The sequence below is a fragment of the Phyllostomus hastatus genome, unplaced genomic scaffold, assembly GCF_019186645.2.
Source record: "Phyllostomus hastatus isolate PE091 unplaced genomic scaffold, TTU_PhHast_1.1 phas_scaffold_216, whole genome shotgun sequence".
NCBI lineage: Eukaryota > Metazoa > Chordata > Mammalia > Chiroptera > Phyllostomidae > Phyllostomus > Phyllostomus hastatus.
Window position 1 is genome coordinate 6,737,894 of NW_025334018.1, and position 22,324 is coordinate 6,760,217.

Below are 22,324 nucleotides of genomic sequence, written 5' to 3' on the forward strand. Positions count from 1 at the left end.
TCTAGGTTCTAGCTGGGGGACAAGTTAGGCAAGTGTAAGGCTAAAGAGTCAAATGTATTCCCTAATTCCTCAAAAAATGAACTTCCTTGGACCAAAACTTCATGTTCTGACCTGGGATTTTTTACAGGTCTTAATGAAAGGGGCCCATGAGAACCTATTTCTGTATGTTACCACACTCTTGATGAAGAATGGGTCCTTTGTGTAACCCAATGCCTCTTTTTTAAGGTCCCCAAAACAGACATTTCTTTAAAAAAAAAGTCTCCCTGGATTTCTTTTTTCCTAGATGCCGTGGCCCTAAAAAATAATGTCTGCTCCAATCTAGTTTTGCAGTTTGTGAAAATAAAGGTGAAGAAACATCAGACAAACCCAAATTGAGGAAGGTTTCTATAAAATACCTGACCAGCACTTCTCAAAATGGTCAAGTTCATCAAAAACAAACAAAGTCTGAAAACTGTCACAGTCTAGAGAAGCCTAAGAAGACATGGCAACTAATTAATGTCCCATCTGAGGTATCCTGGATGGGACACTGGGACATAAAAAGGACATTAGGAGGAAACTAGTTAAATCCAAATAAAGTATGAACATTAGTTAAGAATAACATACATTGGCATTGATTCATTAGCTGTGACAAATACACTACAACAATGCAAGATGTTAACAACAGGAAAAAGTAGGTGCAGGGTACACAGGAACACTGTACTATTTTGTAACTTTTCTGTCAGTCTAAAACTATTCTAAGATTAAGTTTATTTTAAAATATCTTGATTAAATAATGTTCATGTTTCTAAGTAGGAAAATACCAAAGCAGTAAAAATATTAATTCTCCTCAAATTAATTTATGAAACGAAAGAAATTTTAATTAAAATTAGCATTCTTCTTAGAAGTAACAAAATTATTCCAATTTATTTATACAAATAATCAGATGACAACACCCAAGAAAATATTTTCCAAGAAATTGTGAAGGTGGATTTGTACCAATAAATATTAAAGTATTTTATACAGCTACAAGAAATTTAAAATATAATCATAGAAAAAGACAGAGATTAATGGAAAAGAGGACACAGTTAAGAAACCAACCAAGAGTATATACAGTAATTTGGTGTATAATAATTAATTGATAAACCACTTTTTAATGGGTAAATTATTAAAATTATAAATTAATTTTATTTGAAGTCTAAAGGTAAAAGTAAAAAGATATAAAAAATTAAAAATTGGAAAAACCTAGGTAACATCTCATGGTAAGCTTTTCAGTGTACAACACAGGCAAGAGCAGCAATGAAAAATATAATTTTTGTGTCCACAAATAGAAATAAAGTTAAATATCACAGACCTTAAAGTATTTAAGAAATCTTTAAGAAATCTCATACCTCACCAAAAAGGAAAAAAATCATAAACAAGAAATTCACTAATGAATAAATAGATACCAATAAAGACATCAAAAATGCTTATCACTAGAAATCAAAGAAGTAAAATTAAAGCAACAAGTTTGCCTATCAGATTGGCAAACAATGAAATACTAAGGAATGATAATACCCAATCCTGACAAAGGTGTGTGGAAATAAAAGCTCTCAAACAATGCTTGTGGGAGTTTAAATTGGGACACTCTTTCGGGAGAACAAGAACAAGATAGCAACTATAACAACAATAATAGTAATGATCGTAGCCAAGAGTTTTGTGTTCACTGTGGACCAAGCCATGATTTAAGGCTGACCATGTGTCAAGCCATATGCATCTCAAAGCAAACAACTCAATAAGGAGGTAATTATCATCCATGTTCACCAGGAAGAAAACCACGTCCTGCCAGATCCTCCAAGGCCGTTCAGCTGGCAGATGGCAACAGGTGCCAATCCTGAGTGGTCTGACTCCAGAGCCTGTGTCCTTGCCTGTGCATAAAACATCATGCACATGCTGTGACCCAGGGATCCTGCTTCCAGGAATTTATGCTAAAAAAAAACAACTGGCAATGTTTAAGAACTTAGATGTACAAGGATGTTTACTGCAACAACTGTATTAAAGCAGGGAAAAGGCAATAATGTAAATGATCAGCAGTAGAGAACTGATTAAATAAATTGAGGTACCTCCATGCAAAGGGATATTATTCAATCATTAAAACATGGTATGGAAAAATTATATGTTATTGTTAAGTGAAATTTTAAAATAATAAAAATGGAATTACATATTCTAAACACCAATGTAATTTAGACCTACAGGTCATTTTTATTTTATTATTGATGTATTCTGTATTTTACAAGTGTTCTAAAGTAAACTCCCATTGCTTTTGTAATAGAAGGTTATATTCTTTGTTCACTGTTTTAAAATGGTAAAGAAAATAGTCCCCTTGTCTCCTATACCTAATCTGTCTTCCTTTCCTTGGTTCTGGTTTTCTATTTCTATTTGATAAACTTTGTAATATCAGTACCATTTGCTATGGGTTTGAGGATGGTATATTAGTAAACAAATAAAATATAATAATAGTTCTTGACTAAAGCATTAGGAAAAATGAAGATGACAATTCATCACAAACACAAATCAGTGAATTCCAAGTTAAGTAAAGAGGACACCCAGCTTTTTCCATGTGCTGGTGCCTCTCAGATCTTCAAGCGCAAATGCAGGTTACAGGGATTCAGCACCAAGAAGGTGGGACCAGTCCCCAGCCTCACACCAGGACAAGGGGCTGCCAGGGGCCTTGCCTTCCTCTGTTAAGCATCCTCACAGCCTTGGGACAGCACTGTGGAAGGAGATGAATGGGGTTTGGGGTGGGGGTGAGGGGGTAATCCCACATAGCTTGTGAAAATTTGGCAACCACTAGTGCTCTGTCTCACCCCTAGGACCTTGAAGGCCAAGATCACAGCTACCTGGTTAAAGCCACCCAGCCACTTGTGGTGGGGCGGGTCTCTTAAGTGACAGTTCCCCTAAGCTTTCTGGTCCACATAGGGCAATGTTATCCAACTTGTGAAGTTGCTGAGCCCTTATTCCTGCTGGGATGGCCCTAGAGGCAGGCAGAACTTGGCACTTTCTGATCTAACACGTCAATGCCCATTATGTCATTAGATCCTGCAAGCAGCTTGCCTGGTGAGGCCAGAATCATGTCCTTGTGGCCATGTTCTCTGTCTCCCCAGTGTCCAGAACAGCACCTGTCTGAGTTCACTGAATGACAATTGACGTGGCCTCAAATGGATATTCATGTAACATGCATCATACATTATTATCTGTCAAATGAAGATATCAGTACCCACTTCTCAGGATTCTTGTGGAGACAGAATCAGGTCCTGGTTATAAAAAAACCCTTATCAAGGTAGCTGGCACACTGTATGGTGTAAGTTAAGGTATCCAAAGAACCAAAGAATTAGTGGGAAAGACATCCCACTTTCCTAAACCCAGAGGTGTGGCTACCTACAGAGTTCCCAAGACCCAGGGTCCTGATGTGGCAGGCAGCCTTGCAGGGCGAGGTGGGGCCGTACCCCATTTCACCATAGCCCCCTCCACCCATTGATTCTTACAGCTGAGCAGTTAAGAAATCCTTTTTTCTTGTTATGGAAACTTTGCAGAAGAAATGCAGCACCTGAGGGGCCAGGTTGCCCAACTGCACTGCTGAGTATTGTTGGCAGTCAACCATGTCCTGACAGCAGTTTTTCCAGAAGGAGAGATGGATTTGTGCTGATCTAGCCTTTCCCTTGTGATGAAACTCATGGGCCCCTCTTCTCCCTGCCAACCTTGGGGCTCACCCTACCGTCTCCACCCTGGGGGGCAGGGAGCCTCCTGGAAACACACAGGCTCCCTGGGCCTCCCCACATCTCCTTCTCAGCAGGACATCTAGTGTCCGCCTCAGTCACCAAATGGAGCACCATCGGTATGAGAATGAGCTTTCCACAGCTGCCCAAAATGATGCACCATAGGAAACTTAGCATCAAAAACTCCATTCACTTCCCCTGGCTTGAGGACTACTGCAGTTGCCTGGGTGGTGCAGGGCTCCAAACAAACACTAGCATTCACACCCCATGTGGTTTGAAGCCACTTCCTCAACTTCCCCAAGCCTTCATTTACTCAGCTGCACGATGGTAATAGCAATGCCAAAAATCACAAGTTTCTTTAAAGATTAAATTAAACAGCTCTGTGACTACAGGTCAGGACAAAGGTATTCAATGATTTGTTTTTTTTTTGTTCCATGTGACATCATCAGACAAGCCAAGGGAGCCAGTCAAACCCAGTCATTAATACAACAGCCACCTTCCGACACTTCCTGGGACCACTGCCAGCCCCTGCCTGGTGCCCATCCCCACTGTGCTCTCTCTCTGATAAGTCCACTACCACTTCAAGGCAGCTTTTCATCAGGATGCCAATATTTGAAGAAACAACTTAAAAATTAATATATAATCATGCTTTTATCTTTTTAAAAAGTCCTTTGTGGCTACCTGTATCTTTTAAGATAAAAGCCAAAACTCCTTAACATGGCTTTCAGCCCCCTCCATGATGACCTGGCCTCACTCCTACACCCTAGGCCACATGCCAAATACGAGCTGTCCTTTCAAACCCTGCAATGGCCTGCATATGCCCTGCTGCATTACACTCACACCTTTGCACCTGCTCTTCCCTCTACCTCACATTCCTACCTCTTCCACCCTTTTTGTCCCTCCAACATATTCTGAAAGACTTTAACACTGTAATGGCCCCACAGCACTTTGTATTTGCCTCTAGAGTATGTCCTTGTGTGTCATGCTGTAGTACAATCATTGTTCTAACGTCCTGTCTATCCACTGTACTATTGTACAATGTAAGCTCCTAGGGGAACAGGGTGCATCTTCTTCATCTCTGTACCTCCAGCTTCTATCCCACAGAAAATGTTCAATGGAAGAGTGAATACCATTTCCCTCTGGCTTCAGCACAATTTTCTGGGTCACAACAAAATTCATTTTTGGTCTGCTTCCAACACTCCAACAGCTCAAACCAAGACCTCTCATCCTCAAGTCCCAGGTACAGGGTTCCCCCATCAGTCTCTTTCCCAGTCACCCAGCATAACTCAACTCCTCATCCACCAGCTTCTGCTCTATCACAAATGAGAACTTATATGCATCCACATTTGCATTTAACTATATTTGTATTTATCTGTGGGCAAACACCAGATTACTAATTATAACAACTTAGGTCCCCTCAAAGTTTAAAAATGTGGTCTGTGGCTATAGAACAGACTAAGGCAGATTGTTCAACCAAGGCTTGAAACCAGTTTCATTATCATTTTGTTAAAAGACACAAAATAATACACTCTGGAGTTGAGCTCCATCACAATTTGAGGGTAGTAAGAGTAGTGGTAACCATAATTCTCTATCCCTAATAATCACCAATCAGCCTTAGAATAAAAGCTAGCATTTATTGACTGCTATATGTGCTAATTAGAATACTAAGATGTTACATGAACTGACTTAGCATTCACACCTGTATAAAAGATCTGTCACTTTAGAGTTTGAGACCCTAATTATATGGCCTTTTTTTGGCCTCCATTTCCTCATGGGTAAAAAAGGGATAGTTAAGGTACCTATATCATACTGATTAAATGAGTTATTATATATTGATGTTTAGTAAGCCTCCCCAAAAAATGTGGCTCCCCACCCCAAAGTTAATCTGAACCTGAGGTTGTTAGTCCTAACCACTGGGGTCTACAACCTCAGAACTGCTCTGTGGCTCAAGCTACCAAAGGGGTAGAATTAAACCAGCAAGTGGAATGAACAGGAGGCAGATATCTGCTCCTTATAATTATATTTTTCTAATAAAACTTTTAAAGTGATACAATGCAGCAATTTTACTTCTCTACCTTTGAGAAACTATCATTCAGGTGCATAAGGAGGTATATATAGAAATATGCATGGAAGTTTTGTGTGCAATAGTGAAAACCAGAGAAATCTGTATGTTCATAAATTTAGGAATGGCTAAATAGACTGTGGCAGATCCAACTTATAAATAAGCAAGGAATAGTGACAAGCAGTAATGTGACATTATACCTCTCAACCATATTGTGAGCCACTAAGTGCTTACGTAAATTAACTCCTTTAATTCTCACAAGAACCCTGTGGATGTAGGTATACTATAATCCCAATTAACAGAAGAAGAAACTGAAGCTAAGAGAGGTCCAATAATTTAGATCCTGTAAATACCAAGTGACAAAGCTATGATTTCAATCCAGGCAATGGCTCCAGAGTCCATCCTCTTAACCATCCAACTAGTTTATATTGTTAAATGAAAAAAAGAAAGTGAAGAGCAGACACATAAATTATGCTATTTGTATAAAATATACACACAATATTATATTGTTTCCAAGTATGTACAAAAGCAATAAAATGATCTATTAAAAATCATACTAAACTATTACATGGTTGCTTATACAAAGGCAACAAAGATTTAGGAACAAAGAGTGGGAATGGTGACCAGAAATAATTTCACCCTGATCTAAAATGTCTTAAATTCTTAAAATAAAATGTGTTACTGTGTTGTAGAATGATTGGAAACTTATAAAATAAAAAATATCCAGAAGTAATTAGCTATTTCAGGATTAAATGAGCTCCCGAATAACCACTCTCAAGGGAGTCTATAGAGGGGAGCCAAGCATCAGTGAGAGACTAAACTGAAAGGCCACCTACTGGACCACCCTAGCTGGCTACCAACATGCTCTAAATCACTTGTCATCTTTTTTTTAAGATTTTATTTATTTATTTTAGAGAGGGGAAGAGAGGGAGAGAAATATTGATGTGCAAGAGATACATCGATCAATCAGTTGCCACTCACATTCTCCAACTTGAGACCTGGCCCACAACCCAGGCATGTGCCTCACTAGGAATCAAACCAGTGACTTTTTAATTTGCAGACCGGTGCTCAAACCACTGAACCACACCAGCCACAGTGTAAATTACTCATCATCTTTTATCGTTAAATTTCTCACCACTCTTGTGTCCCCCTAACTCCATGAAAAACATTGTTTACACTTAACCAAATGTAATTGTAATTCCTTTTAATTCCTGTCCATTTTTCTAACTCTAACTTCTTTACCCATGCTGTGTAACTTGAACTGTTCCTCCACAGCCTTTTAACCATTTGAAGATGGATATTCATCAACTCCTGTATATTCTCTTCTCCATGCTAGTTGTGGTGGTGGTAATGGTGACAGTGAGTAGAAATAGTGATGATGGTGATGGTGGTAATGAGAATGAATCATGGTAGCAGTAGTGGTGGTAATAATGATACGGGTGGTGAACATGGTAAAGACAGTAAGTTATGGTGATAATGATAGTAGTACTGGTGAAGGTAGTGGAGGTGATGGTGGGGAAGACAGTGGTAGTAGTGCTAAAGGTGGTGAATATGATGGTGGTGGTGGCAGTTGTAGTGGTCAAGATAGTGGTACTGATGATGCTGTTGTAGCATGTAATAACATATTGTGTTAGTATTTGAAAGTAATAGTAATATAGACATGGTTGAAATGGTGTTGGAGATGATGAAAATAGTGTTGAAGTCAAACTAGACACAAAGCAAAAAGCAACTCTAGGGCTAATTACCTGGCTGCTGAGAGGTAGCCAGGTAATTAAAGCATCTCCTCCATTTTTGCTGCTGGCATTTGGCAAGACATGGGGAAGGAAGGGTATATATATGGACTAGAATGAGAGCAGCAAATAGAATGCTACTTCTCAGTCTGGGTGATCTATAAGACTTTACTTGCTCCTTCCCAGCCACAGCAATTAGTTCTTGATCTCAGCCTTCCATGTCTACCTCATTTTTAGTTTGTCCATCATAGCAATGTCTTATATGCATTTGAGAGAAAGAAGAATTAAAAGAGAGTAGAGAGCAAAGTAAGTGCACCAAGGTAGGCTCTTAGAGTCTCTCTCAGCCCACCCTGGGAAAGCATTGGCCAGACCTGTTGGAGCCTGGCCCATTTTCCATGTGGAGAGGTCACCTAGTAGGAGTGTGAGGCCACATTCCAATGGTGGAAGGAGGCCCCACCAGACATACCTGTCCTAACACCCCCACAGACACTGAGCCCTGCTGAGGGACACTCATTCTGTTCTGTCACAGATAGCAAGGCGAGCAATTAGGCTCAGGAATCAGAAAACAATTTATTTTAAGGAAAAACAAATTGTTGTGCCTATAACAGCCTGACCAAACAGAGTAAACACAGCAGCTATGGCATCTCTGGAACTCAGTGGCATTTCTAACACTCATTCCAGCAAAGACAACAAATAATTTGGACTTCAACCAGGTTAATTCCATTTCCATCAGCCAAGGGTTTGGCTGAAGCACCTCTATTGTCTCACATTTGATTCACTGGGGGATTAGGCACAATGAGCAGCAATTAATGTCACTCTGCCCTCACATCTTCCTGGTGCCTTCCTCTGGATTACATTGGGTTTCCGAGACCTGACACTATGCTGAAAAAGGCTTGGGGTGAAGTGTGACATCAGTGTGTCCTGTCTGTGGCCAAGTCTTAAGTGGTGATGATAATGATGGTAGTGGTACCACTAAGGGCTCCCAAGCAGGGCTTGGTAATCGACTCACCGACTCACCAGGGCAAGCTCTTCTTCCAATGAAATAGCATCCTCCTGGGGGCCAAAAACGGGTACAATTAGCTTGGTTATGATGTTCCCCCTCAGCTTTGTTTCACCCACACTAACAAGACACCACTGCATGACAGACAGTGGACTAAGTATTAGAGGTTTGATGACCAGTAAGTTTCAGTTCCACCCTGAAGGAGTTCTTAGTCCAGCAAGGAAAACACATATTAACACATAATGCAAAGACAATATGAAAATGACTTTTTCTTAAATAATAATAAGCTCAGAATGTTACAAGAGTTCAGAAAGGAATCACATAACCTAGCACTGGAAGAGCCTTCTTGGAATAGGTAATATCAGGCTTGGCTGGGAACCTCCTTTCTATTCAACCTGAAGCAAGGTTACCTTGGAGTCCTAAAGCCTGGGCTTCCCCTACTGAATAGAGTCACAACAGTCTCCCCCATTCTATTACGGAAGCTTAATAAATCAGCTTTAATTCCAGCTTCTTAGGATCCTTAATTTTCTGGGTTCTTTAGAGATATCAACCTGGAAGATCCCCAACGTCAATGGACCAAACCAACAAAGTGACCTTTGGACCCAAAGTCATCTTGGGCTGAACTCTCCACATGCTCCCTCAACCCAATGCCAGTGTCCTCAGTGGGAGGAGATCTGCCAAACAAGGGGCCGATCAGGCTGCCAGCACTTTTGTACAAGGAACTCTAAGAGATTGGAAGCATTAGTCCTTCCCTCATGAGCTTCACAGTCCTGTCAAAGCTAGAAGGAGCTTTGGGGATCAGCCATTCCTGCCCTCTCATAGTATTGATGAGGAAGCTGGGATCAGATAGCATGGAGCAAGCTGCCCAGAGTTTACATAAAGCCCAGTCCTTATCTTACTGAGCTAGAATGTGTTTCTCAAAGGCAGGGGAATTTGTGTGTGCGTGTGCTGTCTCTGTCTATACCAATGTGTGACAACTAGACAGCTCTCAGAAAATATTTGTTGATGCTGACACTGATGCAGAATTGTATTGCACCGGATAGCAGAGTTTTAAAAGCATAAACATTGGAGTCAGACAAACCTGGATGTAATCCTGGCTCAGTTACTTCTGAGTGTATCACCTTGGACAAGTTCTTTATGCTCCTCAGACCTCACTTTTGTCATCTATAAAATGTGAGACTAGTCAGTCCCACAGGTGATGAGGTTCAAATGAAGTAACAGGTAGAGAACATTCGACACAGTGCTTGGCACACAGCGTGTGCTCAACAAGTGATAGTTGCTAGACCTGTTGGAGCCTGGTAACCATTGGTAACAATAGCATAGAGTACTCAATGAGTGCCTCAGAGGAAAACAGAAGAGAACTGGACAAAAGGGACAAGGCTAGCCAGACCCCTAACTCAACATCAGCCACAGGGAAGACAAACCCATTAGAGAATATCTGCCCCTGAAAGATTCCTCTGGTCACTTCTCCACCCTCAATCCTCACTGACACTTGACATTTTACCAAAAGAGCTTCCTCCTTTTGACTATAATTCTGACCCTTATAAATCATGTGCCCCTGAATGGAGACCCACTTTTGTTTGTTTTTAATTTTAATCACATCAAAAAAATTTAATTTTTAAATCCTTTGTTTTCAATTATGGATACCCACTTTGAACTACTAACAGATGTCTATATTCTAATTTAAATAAATTGTACTATTTTTCCTTGAGTTCACCAACATTTAGTTAAACATCTACTATCTTTCAATAGCGTTCCCAAATAATAGATCTTGTTTAATCCTCATGTCTACAAAACAAATCAAACTCACATTGCATATAGGTTCAGAAAGGTGAAGTAACTTTACGTGTGGTCTCACAGCTAGCAAGTGATAAAACCGGGATTCCACTTCTCATCTCCTGATACTTATTCAGTCACCAAAGTCTCACTATGACCCAGAGACAGTCTTCAATGAGTTAGAGGCAGAATAGAAGAGGCTGGAAGCACTAAGGGTAGGACTAGGGGCTCGAAGGACACACTGTCTACTGCACTGCATGCCTCTGGCCTGCCTCCAAAGACAGACAGACACTCTGAGTCAGCTCCTGAATCTTGATCTCTCTCAGGTTCAGCCACCTGTCTCTGAAGGGAGAGAGCTATACCCAGTTACACTTCTGAACTTTCCCCCTGCCATCAGCTGAACATGGGGCAGGTCTCCTATACCAGTCTGTATTCCCCAGGGGGACATTTGGAACTCTCCAAAGGGGAATAGCAGGACTCACATTGTAATCCAGGGTTTCAGAAAAACTCAATAATTCACATCCCTCTTTCAGTTTTTCCCATATCCATGCACCACCTGTATTATTATTTAATACTTTCCTCTAGGTCAACTCGTTCTTTTCACTTTGCCAGATTTATTTTAAAAGGTATATTACTAAAATATTTCACCTCATTCTAAGCAATAATATCCATAAAAGTCATGTCATAAAAAGTATTTGTTCTAATACATACTAAAAGTGTTATGTAAACATTTTTAGAAAATATTAAAAATTTTACAAAAATATCACCTTTGTATTCTGTTCATGGCATGAAAAGATGACTAAAATAAAATTTTACTTTAAAGACTATCCAAATTAACAAATTAATGAAAATATTAAACCCATTAAGTTCTTTTTGAAGATTGAAAGTAACATTTTAATAACATTTTATTCATTCCCTTTGCAAATTACCATTATATATTTACATATGTAAAATAATTTTCTACCTCTATCCAGATTACAAACAAAAACAAATCATTTTTTTAAAGAAAGAGACAATGGGGAAGACTCTTTCTTTTTCTCTTCATTCTCATATGCTCAAACGAGTGGTTTATATTCTCAGATTCCATTTCCTAACCTTTTCTCCCAATTAGAAATGTTGACTCCGTGGTCCAGGGTTGGAATTTGGTTCTGTCATAACTAAAATAATAATTGTGAGGTTGGTATTGTTTTATACACTGTTTTTTATTGAATTTATTAGGGTGATGTTGGTTAATATAATTACATAGGTTTCAGGCATACAATTCTATAATACATCATCTGTATGTATATTGTAATGTGTGTTCACCACCCTATATACCCTGTTTTATGCTAAGGTCAAGTAACTTATTCCAAATTCCAAGACTAGTAAGGAAAGAACTTGGGATTCAAATACCAATTCTAGCACAAACTTTAATGTTTTCCTAAAGAAAAAAAATAAGTAGTGCCTACCTATTAAAATAAGGAGGGTTTTCAATTCACCATTGGCAAGCACACTTCATTTTATGTAACTCTTCTATAATCCATATAGGATCCAGGAGGGATTATGAGGTATAAAATGCCCTAATTAATCATAGAGAACAGTTAAGTACCATGAATATGTGAATAAGATATTAATATCACAATCATCTTGATAATGATATCACACCAATAATTCAGAAATGTTTTCTGACATCCACTTAAAAACATTAAAAGTAATCTCAATTCTCTCCCTTTTGGGGGACAAAACAGGACTTGTAATTTCTTGTAGCTGTCAGAGTAGGTCAGAGAACCCAAAGTTGGGGAGGAAGACAGGAAGTCATTTATTCTGATTAGATCAAACTTACAGTGCTACAAAAATCCTGAAACAAATCTGTTCTTCTCCTCCCTCCCTCCGTCTTCTATTTCCTTCTCTTTTTTAATTTTATTTTTAAGTATATTTTATTGAGTATGCTATTACAGTTTTCTCTATTTTTTTCTCTCCTTTATTCCCACTCCAACCTGTACCCACCCACCCCCTGCCCTCCAGCATTACCCCCCTGCCTTAGTTCATATCCATGGGTTGTACATATAAGTTATTTGGCTTCTACATTTCATATATCATTCTTATCCTCTCCCCATCTATTTTATACCTCCTAATTATGCTTCTTACTCCCTGTACCTTTCCCCACCATTTTTCCCCTCCCCTTCCCCACTGAAAACCCTCCATGTGATCTTCATTTCTGTGATTCTGTTCCTATTCTAGTTGTTGGCTTAGTTTTTTGGGGGGTTGCTGTTTTTTTGGGGGGGGTCAGTTGTTAATAGTTGTGAATTGGCTGTCATTTTACTGTTCATATTTTTTATCTTCTTTTTCTTAGCTAAGTCCCTTTAACACTTCATATAATAAGGGTTTGATGATGATGAACTCCTTTAACTTGACCTTATCTGAGAAGCACTTTATGTGCCCTTTCATTCTAAATGATAGCTTTGCTGGATAGAGTAATCTTGGATGTAGGTCCTTGCCTTTCATGACTTGGAATACTTCTGTCCAGACCCTTCTTGCCTGTAAGTCTTCTTTTGAGAAATCAGCTGATAGTCTTATGGGCACTCTTTTGTAGGTAACTCTCTTCTTTACTCTTGCTGCTTTTAAGATTCTTTCTTTATCTTTAATATTGGGTAACTTAATGATTATGTGCCTTAGTGTGTTCCTCTTTGGATCCAATTTTTTGGGACTCTCTGGGCTTCCTGGAATTCCTGGAAGTCTATTTCCTTTGCCAGATTGGGTAAGTTTTCCTTCATTATTTGTTGAAGTAAGTTTTCAATTTTTTGCTCTTGCTCTTCTCCTTTTGGCACTCCTATGATTCAGATGTTAGACTATTAAAGTTGTCCCATAGGTTCCGAAGGCTCTCATTTTTCTGAATTCTTGTTTCTTCATTCTGTTCCAGTTGAATGTTTTATTTCTTCATTTTGTTCCAAATCATTGATTTGAGTCTCAGTTTCATTCTTTTCACTGTTGGTTCCCTGTATATATATTTATTTCACTTTGGGTAGCCTTCATTTCTTCCTTCATTTTGTGACCAAGCTCAATCAATTCTGTGAGTATCCTGATTACCAATGTTTTGGACTCTGCATCAGATAGGTTGTCTATCTCCTTGTTGCTTAGCTCTTTTTATGGAGTTTTGATTTGTTCTTTCATTTGGGCCATATATCTTCATCTCGGCACACCTGTTATGTTGCAAGGATGCAAAGCTTTAGGCATTTACTAGGGCAGGACAACCCTCTTTACTGCATTGTGATGCTGTCTGTGGGAGAGGGGTAAGAGAAAGAACAAGGCTACTCGCTTGCTCTGCTCTAGCCCCATTTTCCAACAAACTCTCCTGTGAGACTGGGAGTTTCTCACACATGACAACTCCCACAGTATTTTACAGCTACCTTTGAGTCTTTAGTTTCCCATTCAGCCAGTCCCGCCTTGTCCAAGGTATCCACTGCCTTGCCGCACATCCTCTCAGCTCAGTTGTCTGTCTCCCATCTCTGCCCTTCTTATCGGTCTGGGTGAATGTTTCTTTGACTCCTTGGTTGTCAAAGTTCCATGCAGTTTGATTCTGACATTTCTGCTTGTTTATTGTTTTTAAATTGGTTGTTATCCTTCTTTTGGTTGTACAAGGAAGCAAAGGATTTCTACCTATACCTCCATCTTGGTCAGAAGTCTAATTTTATTTTTTCATTAAAGTTTACATTCAATATTATTTTGTATTAATTTCAGGTGTAGAGCATGGTGGTTAAACAATCATATACAATACTTTACAAAGTGTTCACCTTGATATTTCCAGTACCCACCTGGGATAATACATAGTTATTACAATATTATTGACTATTTCTCTTACGCTATATCTACATCTTTCTTTTTTCAATAAACACTGACTCAGTGCCTGGTGTGTCCACAGGCTTCAGGTTTACCAAGAGCTGCAAGGTCATCCCTGCCCTCCAGGAGCAAACAATCTTGTTGGGAGGTAAAAATAGGACAGAGACTTAATGTCCTCTCCACCCAAACTAAAACACCTGATATCCAGGCCACTGAAAATTCCAGAAGCAGACAATGTGGCATCATTGATTCATCATTCATCCATCCTATCAGCATTAATGGTGGGCTATGCCAGGCATCGTGCTGGATGCTTAGATGCAAGACAGTGAATGAACAATGTCTCCCCTCCAAGGAGGCCTCAGTCTAGTGGGAGACAGAATCACTGTGCTGGGAGATGAGGTGCTCTCTCAGTCAGACTGAGGTGTTTGGAAAGGTTTCTTAGAGGGGTGATGTTGGTTAGAGTATTGAAAGGTACATAGAAGTTAGACAAATGACGGAAAGGGGACATTCACAGGTACAGGAAAAAGGACAGAAAAAACTATGAAGGCATTAAATGCAGCCTGGTTCAGTAGGGTAGCAGGGTATCTGGAGCAAAATGCTTCTATAAGGAAATAGTCAAAGGTGGGCAGCAACTGAACTACATAAGGCCCTTTGGACTAAGAAATCTGGGTTTCACCCTAATGTGGGGACACTAAAGATTTTTAGCAGAAAAACAACATAATCAGGACAAATCCACTGCCATGGTCATGGAGAATGATATGGGTTGGTTCCAAACACAATTCAGTTGCTATGGACACCGAGGGCTGGCTGACAATTGAGAATCAACAAACAACCCTGGGACCTGGGAAGAATGCCTGCAATCCTGCCCATTTTCCCAGGAAAGGGGGAATGGGTTTTGTGTGAAAGAGCTGGGTGTAAGAAGATATTAAAGTCTGTGGAGGGCAGGGCTTCTGAGAAAAGAATACAAACACACACACTGCACACACATACACACATGTACACACAGATATACACATGCATACACATATCACACATACACCCATATGTATACACATAACAATATGCAAACAAAAATCCAAATCTGGAGACACCTACCTACAGTTTTTACTGTTTTCCAAACCCACTTCCTCCAAGAAGTTCCCAGTTTCTTTTTTTCTCTGCATCCCCTTATCCCTTGGGCTCTAGGCTAGCACTATACTCAAACATCTTAAGAGACTTCTTTTCCAAACACCCACTAAATCATCAACTCCTTCTCTGCCCTTTCCCCATATCTTCTCACATACACTAAAACAGGCTGCTTCCAATCACACACCTCCAAGAGAATCCTGGCCTAGAAGGCTGTGAAGAGAAGATGGCATTTAAGGAGACAAGATGAAAACAACATTTGCAGGGGAAATGATGAATCTGTGGTGTTAGACAGTCTAGGAGAACTGAGTCACTGGGTTCCGCACAAGGAGAATCAGAAAAGACTAGAAGTAAAGGGTTGGGGGTTCCTCCCATAACAAACCTTTCTCCCCACCTACTATGCATCCACACTGTGCACATGAAGGAAGATAAAGTCCCTGCCAGCAGTCTACCAGGGAGACAACCAAGACCCAGTGAAATTCAATAATGACTTCTCAAGGGTACGGAGGTCACAGAACAACTGGAAGGTGTAAGTGCTAACAATAGGAGTGGGCAATAGATCACAACCACTAAAATGAATGGCTACAGAGACCACAGAGGGAATGGGAATATGTGTGAGATAACAATATGACATGAAAAATCAGCACCCAAAACTGAGAATTAATATACAAGGGAAGTAGAAATAAAAAGAAAAAAGAGAATATAAAAATAGTCATCAGAAGTTGAACATCAGTTGTATTTGGATACTAGAATTATAGGTGCCTTTTTTTCTTTGCTTTGCTTTTCAGTTTGTACTGAAGCTACTTTTCCTCTGCATTTTTACAGTAGAATGACTTACTAGAGGATTAGGGGGCCAATTCCACCACCAAAGGGGAATCACTGCCAAGGAGCACTGAGGAGCCAAATTAATCCTTTTCTGGGATCCAAAGTCACATATACTAACTATGGGAAAACCTAGAGCAACCTACCCTGCCCACATGCCTTTCTTAATCCCGTGCAATTATACCCATGCTGGGTAATGATACTCAGCAAGGGTTACTCATAACATATGCCAACTTTCCTCAGAGGTCCTCCTCCTGCTGTACCCCTCCCTCCTCCTCCTTCTCCACAATCAGTTCTGGTTGGGAATCACTCTTGGAAAGAGAAGTTCCCCAAGTGCCCCTGATTTGAGTCTGAGGCTGGCACCCATGGAGGTATGAAAATTTCTGTGTTCTTTCCCAGCAGCTCATGGCTCTTATCATCCCATCTAGTTTCTTCCTTGTCACTGCCTCTGGCCAACCTCATCTCTCCCTTCTCTGTGTTCAGGGAAGAGCCATGAAAGGAGAAGCATAAAGGAATCCTGGATGGGAAAAAGTCAGGTTGACTTCATAAGTGAAGAAACTGAGATCTGGAGGACAGTGCCTTGCCCAAGCTCACAGGTCATTAGTGGTTGGGCCAGGTTTAGAGCACAGGTTCAACAAGACCGCAAGACATCAGAAGAGAAAAAATTCTGATCCCTATCATTGAGAACATACCAGAGATTAGCATACCTCACAGCTCCCCTGGTGCTACTTTGGGTTCGGCCAGAAAGCTGACCACTGGACCACAGGAGGTCAAGGTCTCGGGAAAGCTGTGATCTAAGGGATATTCTGAAAAATAGGAAGCAGGAGACAATAGGGAAATTAGGCACCTTGGATAAAAGGTAGGGGATGACAGAGAAGAGCAGTTTGCCATGGACAATTTACTTAAGCTACTCTCCACGGAAAACTAAATCAGATTACATTTGTCCTGGGAGATAAGACTAAATTCTCACCATTTCTTTGGCTAATCAACAAATATTTATCAAATGCTCACTCTAGGGCCCAGCCCTGAGTTAGATAGGAATATGGAGATTCAGGGGAATCTGATCTTGCCTGGATGGTTCTCCAAGCCAGAAGGGAAGGCCCTAAAAACCTGCTCCATATGTAGACAATGGTTTCATAGGCCCTCACCTTGAAATTCTCTGAGCACATGGATAGATCTAAATGAAGTCACTAGAGGCCTACAACCAAATCATGATCATTTCCACCTTTTCAAGCAGTGGAAGATTTGTCCCAAGTCATCCACCTAATTTCAACAAGTTCAGCTATTGAAATAAGGAGTATAATTTGAATGAGCAAAAATTAAGGATAACCAGCAAGTCCAAGAAACAAGGTTTATTGGTCAAGACAGAAAGTGGATCCAGATTCTGGTTTTCAGTAGTAAATCTTATTAACAGTCTGTGAGTAAGAGAGCAGTCACACTCACAGCCCAATGCAGCCCCAGGGAATTCCTAAAAGCAGCACCTGTGTATCAGAATTTACTTATGACTTACCAAAATGTTAAGACTAAACAGATGATAACAGTCTAATATTCTTTTTTCTATATCACTACCAAATGCTATGGTTAATTTTTGGTATCTTCCTACTTTGAAAAAGACATTCCTAATAGGAAGCCTGTAATAATTGCATGCATTTGTCTCGTGTTCTTTTTTTCCAAAAGGGCCACAGTGGGAGAAAGGAAGAAAAGGAATTAAGAATGACAAAAGAGAAAGCATTTTATGAGTGTTTATGTGAGGGTAGAAGATAAAAATGTGAGAAAATGGGAAAAAGGTGAAATTTTTTTGTGAAATTTAGAAGTAGATGGTAACGAACTGGTAATGGGATACAGTGGTGTTTTACTTCTTTTGTGTATCCCATTTTACATATTAAGAAATCCCAGGCTTCAATCAATTATAATTATCTTCATCATTAAAAGCATTCATATCTTTTTGAAAAAATGGATTTGAAACCAAAATGGAAACAGCACTATCTTGCTTCTCAATGACCACAGCAAAGGAGAATTGCATTGGCACCAGTTATCTCGGTTAAAGCTTTAAGCCAAAGAGCCTAAAGGGCTATGGATTTGAAATGCTTGTGCTTTTTCTTCTGTCACATTGATTTCAAGATGATGTTTGCCTCGGGATCCAATTAAAACATGGATTTCAGTGGACAGGCTAATCAAAGAGCCAACATTCTTGGACAACCAACCAACACCTTACACATAAGTCCTGAGAGGCCTCATGAGACACTGCCTGACTAGGGGTAGGACTGGGACCCACAAGTGCTGCTCACTACTCCTCCCTACTCATAAGGTTTTATATGAGCTCAGGAAGTAGGCCTTGAGCCCTCAGGGTCACAGCACCTGCTCACTTATGAAAGGGCCTTGTGAAAATAGCAACTTACTTCCAGGCCCAGCAGATTACTTGAGCATATCTATTCAGCAATAAACACTTTTACTGTCACTTTTAACTACTCCTTGATCTCACTGTCAACACTGGAGGAACTCTTGTCAGGAGAAAGAAGTCATACCCTGAATCGACAGTGGAAGGAGTACTAAGCTGGTGGATCAGAGATCCAGGGTTTGTTTTGGCCTTGGAAAAAGGTTTAGCTTTTCTGGGCTTTGGGTTCACCTATCTTTGCAAATGTTGAGTATAATTGGATGATCTCTACATGTTCTTCCAGCTCCTGCAGTCTACTAATGCATAGTATTGTCTCTAAGGATATGGGAGCATCCATAAGAGAAACCTCTGTTCCCTGTCTCCTAGAGGGAGTGAACCTGAACCTGAATGGGGCATCATCCCTTCCTTCTGCCTATACTGACCCAAAAAGAAGTGCTACATAGTACTTAGAAAGAACACAAGGTTTAGCATCAAAAGATCTGATTCTGAATCCAGGCTTCGTCGTTTAACAGCTATGGGAATTTGAGCAAGCCCATTAGCCTCTATGAGCCACTTCTCATTTGGGAAATGAGGATAACATATCACTGAGCACACAGAACTGTTGTGGGGAAGAACAAGACATGAATGTGACAGTGGTCCATAAACCAAGAGTCTGTCTACATGGGAAGTGTCTGAACCAGACAAGCATGTCATGAGGGCACTACTCACCCTGCATACTATTCCACAAGCTACGTGGGAACCTTTGAACCACTCAGCTGTGCTCCCCCTCCATGGAAAGAAGAATGATAGAACCTGCAAGGGCCTCAACAGTCAATGTGTTCTGATAAAGCCCAAAGAGGCTATAAACTTTATAAATCTTAGGGTGCATAGTAAAGAACTAATAAGAACTATCCTCTCAAGGACAATTATAACTTGAAAAAAATAGACAAATGGGACTACATCAAATTAAAAAGCTTCTGCATGGCTAAAGAAACTATCATCAAAATGAAGAGGGAACTGACTATATGGGAGAACATATTTGCCAATGATACATTGGACAAGGGTTTAATCTCCAGAATATATAAAGAACTCATATGACTCAACACCAAGAAGACAAACAATCCAATTAAAAAATAGACAAAGGATCTGAATAGATACTTGTCCAAAGAAGACATAAAGATGGCCCATAGACATATGAAAAGATGTTCAACATCACTTGCCATTAGAGAGATGCAAATTAAAACCATAATGAGATATCACCTCATACCTGCCAGAATGGCTGTCATTAATAAATCGATAAACAAAAGTGCTGGTGAGGATGTGGAGAAAAGGAACCCTAGTGTATTTTTGGTTGTGGAAAACCGTACTGAATTTCCTCAAAAAATTAAAAATGGAACTGCCTTTTGACCCAGTGATTCCACTGCTGGAAATATACCCTAAGAATGCTGAAACACCTTATGAATTCTTATAAACCCCTATGTTCATAGCAGCACTATTCAAAAGAACTTTGAACCCATATGTTCATAGCAGTGCTATTTACAATAGCCAAGTGCTGGAAACAACCTAAGTACACATCAGTAGATGAGTGGATCAAAAAACTGTGGTACATTTACACAATGGAATGTTATACAGCATAAAGAAGGAACTCTTATCCTTTGAAACGGCATGGGTGGAACTAAAGAATATTATGCTAAGTGAAATAAGCCAATTAGTGAAAGAGAAATACCACATGATCTCACTTTTAAGGGCAATCTAATGAACAAAATTAACTAATGAGCAAATAGAACCAGAAACATGGAACAGACAGCAGCCATAGGGGCTGGGGGAGAGGAGTAATAGTAGAAAGAAGGGGAAGGAACTAGTCAAAGAACATGTATGAATGACCCATGGACATGGACAATGGTGTAGGGATTGATTGGGAGCAGGGGTGGGCTGGGCAGAGGAGAGCAAAAGGAGAAAAATTGGGATAACTATAACAGAATAACAATTAAAAAATGAGAAAGTAAATATACACATAACTTCCATTAAAAAATGTATAACTTGAAGGAGACAAGGCTAATGGATATGTCATGCAAGTGTTCCTTAAAGCCTTAGAGAGGGGAAGTGGCAAGAAAGATGGAACCATGGGTGGAATGAACCTTAGAAAGCTTCCTGGAAAAGGACAGAGTTGTGAGCCACTACAAAGCTGGACTTCTCCCAGACTTGTAAGCTGTTTTCCTCACTTAGCAACCAGAGTCAACCATCTCTTCAAAAACTGCTTGCCCAGGAGGCTGGAGAGAGTCAGAAAATTGCAGCCAACAGGGTGCTGAGACTCTGAGACACCTTCTGGATCCACAGTCTTAGAGAAAACTGTTGCCCTTCAAATAATCCACTTTAAAAGCTTCCAAGCTCTATGCCTGCCCTGCCAGCACTCCCAATCCCCTACCCTGTGTCCACTTTATTCTTTACGAGACACCTGTTGCCCTTTTTCCCTCAGCCAGGAATGTTGTCAGCACTCAGTCATGAGAATTCATTTACAGCTTTAGGTATCAAAGATTGTGATGAGCAGGCTTCTATCACACTGAGGGTTTCCCAAACTCAAAAGCTGTAATCTCCCCCCTCAGACTAGGGATTGCTGGACACAGGGACCGTGTCTCCCTCATACTATGGCTGTTGTTAGTCAATGGGCCTGAAGAATCCCTTCCAATTCCACCAGGATTTACAGAACACCTATTAATGCTTTGCACCACCCTGGGCACTGTGAAACATTTGCTTTACAGTCTGTCCCCTCTAAGGATATATGTCCAGGCAGGAACCATGTCCTAATCTGTCAGACTGCAGATCCCAGACCTGCCAGCAAGCACAGAGTAGGAGTTAAATGTCTAAAGGGTATAAATCTTAAAAGTCTGACATGCCAAGTTTTACAAAACTCCAAATACCTAAGCGTACTAATTCTACAAACTTCCATCATTTCCTTGCTGATATGCTAAATTGAGATCATCAATGGCTGTCCATATAGATAACCCTTTGGGACTACTGCTGGTCTAGAGAAATAAATTGGGGAACCAGATTCATACAATCACACCTCAGGCAGGTTAACTCAGGCTGAGAACCCAAGGATCTGGCACTGCTCTCAACACTATATTGCATCAGCCTCTTCTACATGTTAGCAAAGTAGATGTGCTAGTTAGAAGGTTTTCCTAATGAAATACTATACAGGTGGCAGAGACAGACAAGGAGTTACTCCCTTCCCCAAATCCACCAAGGAGATCCATGCACAGCTTTGAAAGGCTTTTGGCCTCTTCCTTAATGCTTAGCACAGCGTCCAGTACACTTGTGTTAGCTAGATTAATGAAAGAAAAAAAAATTAGACTCCTCAGTCTGATAGAAAAAGAATCGTATCTTTCTTAAGGCATACGCCCTCCAAATTAATATTGGCAATTTGAAAACTACTAGCTCTTTCAGATCACTCACACTTGAGGTGCCCAAACTTTGCAATGTCATAGAAAAGTAACATCACGCCCTGGCTGGCATAGCTCAGTGGATTGAGCACGGGCTGGGAACCAAAGTGTCCCAGGTTCGATTCCCAGCCAGGGTACATTCCTGGGTTGCAGGCCAGAACCCCCAGCAACCACACATTGATCTCTCTCTCTCTCTCTCTCTCTCTCTCTCTCTCTCTCTCTTTCTCCCTTCCCTCTCTAAAAATAAATAAATAAAATCTTTAAAAAAAAAAAAGAAAAGTAACATCACTCTCAAAAAGAAAATGTGTGTGTGTGTATAGTAACCAATATATAATAGCCAAATTTTCATTTTGATAAGGACATGAAAGAAACAAAATTTCCTGTCACCATCACTTTTTTAAAAAATTGTATTTTAACACCAAAAAAAAAGTAGAAAGTCCATGATTTC